Genomic DNA, 10778 nt, shown 5'->3' with positions numbered 1-10778 from the left:
AATCGTGAAATGATTTGCAAAGTGTGAAAGTGTTACAGCTGCAGAGAGCTATGGCGGTATCTATGGAAGCTGTTTACATAGCTAATAATATACGATGTAACCATGGAGACAGTCAGTCACTTGAGCTAGCGGTGCATGTTTACTACAGTGAATAAGGTGATTGAGTGCACAGCGTCCACACTCTGCAGGGGGTAAAGACATTACTTCAATATTGTTTTATATTGATATATATTAGCCTTCTGTTGACCATCACCTCAGGTTCACCATTACAGTTTCAGATTACAGATGCACACTGTCTAAACACATTCAAAAACTTATGTCTCAGAAATAAGCACAGCTGTTCATGTTTGTCATTAGAGTTTTATTTGTAAGAAAATTATGAACTTCATATTGTGCATTAAATAAAAGAACATTTCACAACTCTGAGTCAACAGAAACAGGTAACAGAAATGTCTCTAATGTGTACAGTGTAGTGTAAGCATTAAAAGATCATAAAGGAAAAACTAACATTTATGTGAAACTAATTGTAATAAAAAATGAGCAGGTGCTTTATAGATTTAAAAGAAAGAATCTGAAAACAACACTTTTTTGGTCTAAGTGATCAAAGTAGAAAACAGAACTGATGTTCAAGAACAAACCGTAGCTGCACTAATATTACACATCTCGATCGTTGTACTGAACAGACATGTTGCTTTTAAAACCACATGCAGTGTGTGACCATGACTGTTCACTGAGACCATGAACGCCACTTCGCTGAAGCATTCTTCTTCTTCTTCTTGCCATTAAATTGGAAGCAGAAGCAGCACGAGCTGATTTGATCTACTGAAAGGAAAAAGCAGAACATCTGAGTTGAAACCAGTCAGCTGAAATCATTAAGACAGGAACAAATTCAATGCAGTGTCTCAAGTGGCTTAGCCTGTTACAACTGTTGATACAAGCTATAAATACGGTTAACACACAGTGTCAGGGAGCTCCAGTGTGGGAACTAGTGGCTTTAGGTTTGTAGTCATTTAACTTTCATCCATTCATTCATTTAATTCAGGAGGAAGAAATGCCAGGTTGGTGCAGGCTGGTTACATGCATTTGGTCCCATGCTGTCTTTAATTAAATGACTTGGTTCATTTTATGGCTGGGCTGTATGTGGGGTTATATCATGTTATTTGGGCAGGAGTACCTGTCCCCTGTTAGACTTAGAAAGTTTCTCCATAAGTAGAGTTTCTAACTCTTCTAGCACATCTGTGGCTGACAGCTTTTTGGTGGCTCTTTTTACCCCACACTGGTTGTGAGTGTGTAAATAGCCCCACTAGTTATTTTGGGTTGCAGTTAACTAGGGAGGAAGGGGTGGGTATGCCATGATTAGGTGAATAACAATTATATGTGATACATAAATTTCACAATGCATGCATATATCTCTATCAATTAAACCTGGCCTGAGGGCTGCCATTTTTTACATTCAGTTATTTCTCTTAGAAATGTTGGAACTAAATAATGAATGTGTTACAGTTAAAGTGAAACACTGGTCAGTGTAAATGGCTCATTGGGACACAGAAACCTTTAAATTAAACCTGATATCTAGTGTCAAACAATATCAAAGCTGTAAAAGATGTTTACATTCAGAATTTATAAAACTATGATTGTAAATAAATTCAAACAAGTGAGCTTTTCTCTTTGTGCTGAATATCAACACTGTGGTTTCTTAGACTGTAAGCTGTACTTTAGTGCAACCAGTTGCAGAAGCTGCCACTCCAAATGTCTTTTGATAACAAGAAAAAAATACCTTTTCAGTACACGGCCTGAAGTTCTTCTCCGAAATCTTCTGCAATCGGCTTTGTCTGCTGGTTTGAAGACAATAAACCATAAAAAAGATGATTTAGTCACTTTGTCTGTGTCATGCAGCTCGAATGTGTCGTGTAACGATGTTGAATAGCCGTCGTTATCCCTCTGCTGCGTCAGTAGGATTGTACTGTACAGCATCTCATTGATATGTGAGGAATGCTAATGTAACACGATAACAGACTTACATCATTAAAATATAAAGTGCAGGAGATATTTAGATATTTTTTATATTTATATTACATTTTATAGCTGACGGATATTACTAAATAGATAGAATTTACTAAATAGCTGGATGAACATGAAAAATATGTCTATAATAACAAATGACCATGAGAGCCAGTAGAATTAATTCAGCTGGACACTCAAAAGACGTCCTTAAATGCTCTTTAAGTGGCAGAACAGATGAACAAACAGTTAATCGCTTACTTGAGATGAAATCTGCTCAGCTACTTTGAAAACAGCTTCTAACTGGTTCCTCCTTTAACAGGATGACTGCTCAGGGGTAAGGCCATCATGCAATCCAGCAACCTTTATGGTTCTGCTTTGATTCACCAGGAACTATTAGGGAAACCTTCCAGCGCCTCCTGTGAAAGACACAGGCATAAACACACAAACATTTATTAACATGTTCCACAGTGTTCCAGTTTGATTTTCTTATCCTGTGGACAACAACGTACATGGATGCAGGTTTATTGTTAACTTTTGTAAGGTTTATTTAATGAACATATCCAGCTGCAGCTCCACTGTGATCCTGAACTGGATAAGCACTTAAGAAAATGTGTCAATAAATGGACAAACATCAACTTACTATATTTATCCAAACAGACGGGACCAATAATGCTTCGCTGAGTTAGAGACTTTAACAGACTCTTCTATGTAAGAATGTCTCGTGCTGATATACCTGCAAACTTGACAACAAAGGTTTTTCAGACTACATGTAGCTGTCCTCTATGTCAGCTAACACATTTACATTTATGTCACACTTATTTCTGCTTTCCCATTTTATAATTATTACTTACATTTTGATTAGATACCTTGAGTTTGTAAATGATCAGATTACATAATTGGAATACAATTCAGGGTTGCGGGAGGATGAAGCCTATCCCAGCTGATACAGGACAAAGACAGGCTGCCAGTTTATTGCAGGGCTAATACAACATGTGTAACAGAAAATCCACTTAAATGTTTGATATTTCTTATAGTAATCATAATTATGACTATTATTTAAAGGTTTCTTCATAAATACATTTTGATTTTTTATAACCCCTAAAATATAAACCTGAGCTGTTTCAGATTCTGACCTCTGACCTCAGTGACCTGGCTGTGTCCTCACTGCAGCTCCCTCTTGGAAGTACGTCTGCTTCTTGTCTTCCCCCAGTGTTGACCGCCTGATATCAAGATATCACGTACTGTAACTGAGGAACAAAAAAGGACAAACACTTGCCTTCATTTAAAAGTACATTCATACAGAGATAATCTATGGAAACACACTAGTTCACAGTTTGGGAGGAACCAGTTCCTGTGAAACATTTCTGTATATGAACATCATGTGGAGAATGAATGAAATGAGTTCTTCAGGTGACTCAGCAGTCCCACACTGACAAATGAAATCTAGTTAAACTATTAAGCATATTTGCTCTTCTGAAATCTGTGTTAAACAACAACAAACATAAATTAGTAACAAAAACTACAGCTGAGTATAGGCTTTACAAACCACCAGCAGCCATAATGCTAAATTTTAATCTTCAAATGTTTCTGAGCTGTCTTCAACCTGCTTTTAGCACATTAAAGTCTCAATAAATAAAGTCAATGCAGACTCAATCCTAAATGTTCAGCACACAGAGACACAGAGGTACTGTTTAAAGTTTAGTGTTAACTTGAGTCACTGATCATTCACAGTATTACAGAGTCTGGCAGTCTTTGCATGATGTCCACGTCACTGTAAGTTTCTAGCTGACTCTCAGGTGTGCCAGCAGGAAAGAGTAATAATAACCTGCATCCTGAGGTTTGTCATGCAGGATTAAAGGAGCCAAGCTTTGTTCACACAGCTAGGATTGTATTTTACACTGACCCTGGGTCAGTATCAACTTCAAGAAGACAGCTGTAACTGTTGATAGAAGAATCACACACATATTTATGGCTTTGCCTTATAGAATTCAGCATCTCAGTGCTCAGGAAATAGGTTTTGCAGCTGTTTGAGCTAAGATTTTCAAGTTATTCACAAATTAAAACCTATACTTTGTGTCGGGCAAGAACTAAATTCAAATGCATGTAACAGTGAGAAACGCGTTTCTCATCAACTTCATAGAGCTTGCTGTAACTTTTGATAGAAGACTCAGACAAACATATTCATGGCTTTATCTTATAGACTTCAATATCCCCCCAATGTGTGTGTGAGTCTTCTCTCAAAATTTACAGCTGTCTTTATGAAGTTTATGGAAAAACGCTTTATTTCACCACGTTAGTGCGTTTCTCGCTATTACATGCATTTGAATGGAGTTCTCGCCCGACACAAAGTATAGGTTTTCAATTTGTGAATAACTTGAAAATCTTAGCTCAAATGCTGAATTCTATAAGGCAAAGCCATAAATATGTGTGTGTGTGAGTCCTCTATCAAAAGTTACAGCTGTCTTCATGAAGTTGATACTGACCCAGGGTCAGTGTAAAATACAAGTTATTCACATAATGAAAACTTATACTTTGTTTCGTGCAAGAACTCCATTCAAATGCATGTAATAGTCAGAAACGCACTGTCTCGGCGAAATGAAGCCTTTTTGTACAACTTCATGAAGTTAGCTGTAACTTTTGATAAAAGGCTCAAAGCAGAGGGATAACGACGGCTATTCAACATCGTTACACGACACATTCGAGCTGCATGACGCAGACAAAGTGACTAAATCATCTTTTTTGTGGTTTATTGTCTTCAAACCAGCAGACAAAGCCGATTGCAGAAGATTTCGGAGAAGAACTTCAGGCCGTGTACTGAAAAGGTATTTTTTTCTTGTTATCAAAAGACATTTGGAGTGGCAGCTTCTGCAACTGGTTGCACTAAAGTACAGCTTACAGTCTAAGAAACCACAGTGTTGATATTCAGCACAAAGAGAAAAGCTCACTTGTTTGAATTTATTTACAATCATAGTTTTATAAATTCTGAATATAAACATCTTTTACAGCTTTGATATTGTTTGACACTAGATATCAGGTTTAATTTAAAGGTTTCTGTGTCCCAATGAGCCATTTACACTGACCAGTGTTTCACTTTAACTGTAACACATTCATTATTTAGTTCCAACATTTCTAAGAGAAATAACTGAATGTAAAAAATGGCAGCCCTCAGGCCAGGTTTAATTGATAGAGATATATGCATGCATTGTGAAATTTATGTATCACATATAATTGTTATTCACCTAATCATGGCATACCCACCCCTTCCTCCCTAGTTAACTGCAACCCAAAATAACTAGTGGGGCTATTTACACACTCACAACCAGTGTGGGGTAAAAAGAGCCACCAAAAAGCTGTCAGCCACAGATGTGCTAGAAGAGTTAGAAACTCTACTTATGGAGAAACTTTCTAAGTCTAACAGGGGACAGGTACTCCTGCCCAAATAACATGATATAACCCCACATACAGCCCAGCCATAAAATGAACCAAGTCATTTAATTAAAGACAGCATGGGACCAAATGCATGTAACCAGCCTGCACCAACCTGGCATTTCTTCCTCCTGAATTAAATGAATGAATGGATGAAAGTTAAATGACTACAAACCTAAAGCCACTAGTTCCCACACTGGAGCTCCCTGACACTGTGTGTTAACCGTATTTAGCTTGTATCAACAGTTGTAACAGGCTAAGCCACTTGAGACACTGCATTGAATTTGTTCCTGTCTTAATGATTTCAGCTGACTGGTTTCAACTCAGATGTTCTGCTTTTTCCTTTCAGTAGATCAAATCAGCTCGTGCTGCTTCTGCTTCCAATTTAATGGCAAGAAGAAGAAGAAGAATGCTTCAGCGAAGTGGCGTTCATGGTCTCAGTGAACAGTCATGGTCACACACTGCATGTGGTTTTAAAAGCAACATGTCTGTTCAGTACAACGATCGAGATGTGTAATATTAGTGCAGCTACGGTTTGTTCTTGAACATCAGTTCTGTTTTCTACTTTGATCACTTAGACCAAAAAAGTGTTGTTTTCAGATTCTTTCTTTTAAATCTATAAAGCACCTGCTCATTTTTTATTACAATTAGTTTCACATAAATGTTAGTTTTTCCTTTATGATCTTTTAATGCTTACACTACACTGTACACATTAGAGACATTTCTGTTACCTGTTTCTGTTGACTCAGAGTTGTGAAATGTTCTTTTATTTAATGCACAATATGAAGTTCATAATTTTCTTACAAATAAAACTCTAATGACAAACATGAACAGCTGTGCTTATTTCTGAGACATGAGTTTTTGAATGTGTTTAGACAGTGTGCATCTGTAATCTGAAACTGTAATGGTGAACCTGAGGTGATGGTCAACAGAAGGCTAATATATATCAATATAAAACAATATTGAAGTAATGTCTTTACCCCCTGCAGAGTGTGGACGCTGTGCACTCAATCACCTTATTCACTGTAGTAAACATGCACCGCTAGCTCAAGTGACTGACTGTCTCCATGGTTACATCGTATATTATTAGCTATGTAAACAGCTTCCATAGATACCGCCATAGCTCTCTGCAGCTGTAACACTTTCACACTTTGCAAATCATTTCACGATTTTGATAGTTATGAAGACAGAATATGTTTTTAAGGTCATGCTAGGCGGTTGCTATGGTGGTTGCTGTGGACTTGGCTGGACCGCGTCCGATTCCTGTTATTAGCTGTCCGCCGTAGGAAGGCTGCGTTCCATTTACAAGTAGTGACAGTCTGCCGCAACTTGAACTCAAACCCCGCTTTGTTCTTTAATTATAGGCCTTTTATAGCCGTTCATGACACGGGCACACACACACATAAAGCACTTTGCCTCACCATGAGAATGGAACTTTACCTAAGCTAACCTTTAAAATATCTGATATAGGATAGAAAAATTGAAGCAACCAGAGATTTAATGATGAAGACTCTGGGTTCTGTAGTGACCTGAATGACTCTTTGCATACAATTTATTGAAGAGGACTTTAGAATGCACTTTACATTTAGACTGTTGCTGTTTAATTTTTTACATTGTTGCGGTGTTATGTCATGAATAAAGTTCACCTGCTGGGGGTTTGATGGATCAGATCATCATAATCAATGGGTCCTGAGGTTGGCGGGACTGTCTCTGGTGATGTCACCATGAAGGAACAGCATCTGGCACGTGTTGCTGAAACATCCCAGTACACTGGTGTAGTTTCCTCTCCAGCTGTTTGACATTTGACACTTCAACATTAAGGAGAAGAAGAAGAAACAGTGTTAGGTCAGGTGACCACATGGTTTCTAAAGTAACTGACAGGAAGTAACCAGGCCGTTAGAAATGGATGGCATGTGTTTAGAGTTACTGGAGTTGGGTAACTCTACTTACCAAAAGCAGAAGCACACAGATGAAGGATCAGATGCTGAATGTTGCAGGAACATGCTCGTGCGGTGGTCATTCAGTGCTGCTCCGGCAGGTTAGACAGTCCAAGACTGATATGCTGCCCATCTGAGAGTTTGAAAACACACATGCAAAGATTTATTTTGTATTACAGTCAAAGTTGGATGTTCATTTTTGTCCTTTAAAAATGTTTGTGTATTTGAAAGCGCTAACATTTAAGGATGACTTGGATCGTCTCCTTTAAAGGGGAGACAAGTGTATCCACTGATCCACGTCACTTTACCTGGATGATGACTCCTCTCCCCCTCACTCAGAAACGCTCCTAATATAACCAAGCAAATAAATAATATTGAAGATTTACTTACATCATTACAAAAACAGGAAAAACATCTCCCTTTGATTCTATTTCTCCATTCCTGCTGAACATCAGGCAACAAATATCTCAATAAATCACAGTAAAATGTAAAGCACATGTTTTCTCTGCTTTGTCTAACCTCTGCAGAGCCTCTGTCAAGAAAAACATATCTGTAAGCATAAAACAAATATACATTTCATAACACGTCACTGGACAAACCTCGGTCAGTTGATTTCCTCTGTGCAGTGTAGACGAACATCAGTCAGCAAGTCAAGGTGGTGAGATGGACTGGTGTCCTTTGTGACTCTGCTGGTTCTTCTGAGGAAATACCACCGTCTCTCCACACCGTCACCATCTGTGAGCACAAACTGCTGCTCTGCTCTGCCAGCATGTAGGAAATCACATATCACACACACAGGGGTGAAGAAACATTAGAACTCAACTTTGGATACTTTAGATCTAAACAGATCAAAGTAGCTCTTAGCTTCAACAATCAGTGAACAGACAAACAATGATACCATACTGATTCTGTATGAATACAATATGGTATTTTCAATACAGGTGTCAAATTAATTTACTAAAACTAATACAGATATATGTATTTTTTTTTTTATAAATTCGTTTGCTAAATTATAAGAATATATATTTTTTCATTTAACAATTGCAACTGAAAGAAATTAAATATTGAACAAAAATATATTGTCACATTCTGAGCATGCTCAGCATGCTGACAGACTTGAAGTTGCTACAGATTTTAAGAAGTGATAATTATAGGGAAAAAACTTCTCTTTTTCATCCGTTTAATCAAACATTTGATGCCTTAGATGTCTCAGTCCTATAGCATTCTGCAACTACAACTAAGCTGAAGCTTGGATTTGGCTGCAGGTGCCCTGTACATCCTTCTCAACATGTGGGTACCATTTAATCACACTTCTTCCTGAGCTTTGCTTCGTCACAAGACCAAAGGTGGCATCCCGTGTCACGGTCATATCATCATCCAGAAGAAACATTTGAAGAAACATCATGGAGAAGAAACATTTACGCGCCTCCCGGTTTTGTTTTCTGATCCTGCAAAAAGACTGAGGACAACAAAGCCCAGAGAACACGAGATACACAACATCCAACATTCAGACTCAACAGCCTCCATAAATGAAGAGCACCAGGTTGGTTCAGTTATAGTAGATGTCATGGAATTTTTTAAATAAAGTCTGCAACACAGAAAGAGCTGTGATCATGCTATTTATTACTGTGCACAGGAGAGCAAACACACATCAAACATCACAGTTCAGTCATGTCAGCTCTGCCACTTCACGTGTCTCGCTATGAAACCTAACGGATCAATGGTTATGCTGTTTTGTGCCCTTGACGTTATCAGCACCTGTAAAGGGAGTTGTTTTCTCAAACTGCTGAAGTAAGTTCATCTAGTTTTAGAAACCTTCATTGAACAGTCTATAACAGTGTCACAACTAAGCATATGCATAAGCACTTAAATGCTTTAAATGAGAATAACATAAAATTTCTATTACAGGAGCTAGAGCCTGTCCCAGTAGTCATAGGTAGAGCACACCTGGACAGGTCACCAGTCTGTCAGAGGACTAACACAGATGCAGCCTGACTCAATCCTAAATGTTCAGCACACAGAGACACAGAGGTACCGTTTAAAGTTTAGTGTTAACTTGAGTCACTGATCATTTGCAGTATTACAGAGTCTGGCAGTCTTTGCATGATGTCCACGTCACTGTAAGTTTCTAGCTGACTCTCAGGTGTGACAGGTGTGCCAGCAGGAAAGAGTAATAATAGCCTGCATCCTGAGGTTTTTCATGCAGGATTAAAGGAGCCAGGCTTTGTTCACACAGCTAGGATTGTATTTTACACTGACCCTGGGTCAGTATAAGTATCATACAGTTTAAACGAAGCACTGAAACTTGCACATATTTATTACAGATGCACTGAAGCTAATCGAGATATTTGCTGTCAGTCTGTGGCTGCGATTAAACACTTTACTGGAAACTTTATTAACTAGTAACTTCGTCAGTCATGACAGAAGCTAATATTTCTGTGCTAACATCGTTTAAACAGTAACAGCTTTACTCCAATATAAGCTAACGTTTACACCGTAACTTTAAGCTAGCACCATAAAGACGGTAAAACACGTAATAACATCTACAAATGCATCTTAAAGCTGTTATATTAGCACTCGGTGTATTACTAACCTAACCACATTAACATTATTGACACTCGCTGGTCTGACTTTTAATAGTCATTCTATAAATGCTGTCCGTTTAAACGGTCTTACCTGTACACACTCCTGTATCCACCGGATTGCAGCCAGAGTGGATTCTGGAGTCTTCCCACGCTCCTGTTAGTGATCCTCCATCTGGATGGATGATAACAACCTTCTGAACAATCTAGCAGGAGATGGTCCATATCTAGGGGATATGGACTGACAACAGCCGAAGCGGGTGAATAAAGTCACCCAGTCGCTAGCTGTGCGATTACCCAGCATACACCAGCACAATATTAGGCACAGCACCACCATAGACATTTTCAGTGGTTTTGAATGCAGGACATGGTTATCTTACCTTGTAAAATGCATGACAATAAAACAGCTAACCACCATAAAATGGTATTGTGTATGTATGTATGTGCATGTGTGTGTGTGTGTGTGTGTGAGAGAGAGAGAGAGAGAGGGGGGGGGGGGGAGAGATCAAAGGCGTGCGCTTATGTTTTTTCTTGATCAAGAGTGTGCCTCCTCTCTCTTATTGGATGTATGGTATAGCATGTTTATTCAGGTGCACCTTTGAAGTCTATGAGAATACTTTGCAGCCTGGTCTGAGTGGTCATTTCTGCACAGACACAATGAAGCGTGCACTCAGTTTAGAGGAGGCTGTTGCTGCAGTTTTGCACTCTCCACAAGCAGTGGAGATACTTCTGACAGCGAAGAAGAATTTTTGCCAGGCACCGAGGAGCTTTGCAGCTCATGTGCGGAGGAGGAGAAGGAGAAGGAGGAAGAAGAGCAGGAGGAAGAGAC

At 38.7% G+C, this 10778-nt stretch overlaps 1 long non-coding RNA gene across 8 annotated transcripts; it reads right to left on the bottom strand.

Annotated features, from left to right (window-relative positions):
- Positions 1-357: 357 nt before the first annotated feature.
- Positions 358-10403, bottom strand: LOC146571276 (uncharacterized). Of its 8 annotated transcripts, XR_014893098.1 has the most exons (10): positions 10330-10390; positions 10044-10124; positions 8666-8826; positions 7967-8128; positions 7381-7714; positions 7077-7238; positions 3138-3251; positions 2263-2420; positions 1778-1835; positions 358-822 (listed from the first exon to the last, which is right to left on the bottom strand). It is a non-coding gene; the product is annotated as an uncharacterized LOC146571276 (long non-coding RNA). The 8 variants fall into 8 exon arrangements; XR_014893096.1 differs by having other exon boundaries at positions 10044-10403; XR_014893095.1 differs by lacking the exons at positions 10044-10124; positions 10330-10390 and having other exon boundaries at positions 7381-7500; positions 7606-7714; positions 8666-9979.
- Between the last annotated feature and the right edge of the window lie 375 nt (positions 10404-10778).

This window comes from Mchenga conophoros, linkage group LG7 (genome assembly GCF_057382185.1).
Source record: "Mchenga conophoros isolate Kocher_MC1m ecotype Shallow Benthic linkage group LG7, M_conophoros_male_GT1.1, whole genome shotgun sequence".
Taxonomy (NCBI): domain Eukaryota; kingdom Metazoa; phylum Chordata; class Actinopteri; order Cichliformes; family Cichlidae; genus Mchenga; species Mchenga conophoros.
Note: the sequence above shows the minus strand (reverse complement) of the source record. Positions and strands in the feature narration are given on the sequence as shown.